Genomic DNA, 1425 nt, shown 5'->3' with positions numbered 1-1425 from the left:
ATGAGGGGACGAGCAAGCAGGATTTGGACCGAGCAGAGGGCGTTGGGGTGTGGGGCAGGGCCAGGAGGCCTGGGGTGGCCGCGGGGGGAGAGGAAGAAGCAGGCGGAGGGAAGCGTGGCCCAGAGGGGATCAGGGAGCAGCGGGGCGAAGGGTCGGGGGCTCCTCCTTTCATCGCGGAGCTTGAGGCTGCTGCTTGTTCTCAACTCCCCCCCCCATTCTTCCCCCACCCCATAGGGAGCAGGGGACCCGAGGGAGGGGAACGGCCCCCACACAGCCCTGTGCGTAGTGAGGGGAGGGTTTGGGACCCTCCCCCCCCCCCCCAAAAGAGAAAAAAAACCTACAAAAAAACAACAAACCCAAACCCCAAAGCGGTGGGAGGGCAGCGTGGTTCGCGATTTAAGCCCCGTGTAAATACCAGACGCAACATGGCGGCTTGGCAGTGACTGGGCAGCAGCACCTCGCCCTTGTAGCTGGGTTTTCCCCCTACGTGGAGCCAGGATTCAGTGTCTCGAATCCAATGTTTAACCCCTTTGTGTTTAGCGATTTCAACAGTAGGTGAATATTGCGATCAGTAGAGATTTTGTGGAGGTTTTTCTTTTTTTTTTTTTTTTTCTGCTCCTGGCTCTGTTTAGCCCTAAAACCAGTGGTGTGAGGTGTGCCCAGTTAAAAGGTGCAAGACGTACAGGTGGCCAGAGAAGCTGGGAGGCCAGTGTCACTTGGTGAAGCGAGTTCCTGTCGGGTGGGGAAAATCCCGTGTCCTGAGTCAACTGGCACCAAGCAGTGTGCTCACACCCCCGGGGAGAACTGGCCCTGCCAAGCTCCTGCAGCACAACCATCCCGGGAGGGGACAAGGCCGCTGACAGGCCTAGGTGAGCGCTGCGGCCTGCACCATTACGACTCGCTGGAGCCGAGTACGGGCGCTGCTTTTATGTATGGTTTCTGTGGTAGGGGACCGGCCGGCAGCTACCGCCGGCCGCTTTCCTGCCGTCGGGGCCTCGGTCCCCGGGGACGTGGCTGCGTGAGGCGCCGAGGCGGCAGCCAGGCCGCAGGCCCGACCAGGAAAAGGGGGGCTACCGGCGTTGCCAGGCCAACGGCTCACCCAATGGCGAAAGAGGGGTGGGGCACCGGCGTTGCCAGGCCAACGGCTCACCCAATGGCGAGTGAGGGGCGGGGGCACCGGCGTTGCCATGCCAACGGCTCACCCAATGGCGAGCGAGGGGCGGGGCGGGGCGGTGGGGACGGGTGTTGTCAGGCCAACGGCTCACCCAATACTGAGCGGCGGGCGGCGACGCGCAGTCGCAGCTGAGAGCTCGGCGGAAAGTCTGGGGCTACCAATCACCGCTCGGGGCAGTGAGGGAAGGCGGTAGGAAGGGGCACGGCGGGTTAAGAGCAGAGGAGTCGGGAGGCGCGGCCAATCGTAAGCCG

The sequence above is a fragment of the Calidris pugnax genome, unplaced genomic scaffold (genome assembly GCF_001431845.1).
Source record: "Calidris pugnax isolate Ruff unplaced genomic scaffold, ASM143184v1 scaffold252, whole genome shotgun sequence".
Taxonomy (NCBI): Eukaryota; Metazoa; Chordata; class Aves; order Charadriiformes; family Scolopacidae; genus Calidris; species Calidris pugnax.
Note: the sequence above shows the minus strand (reverse complement) of the source record.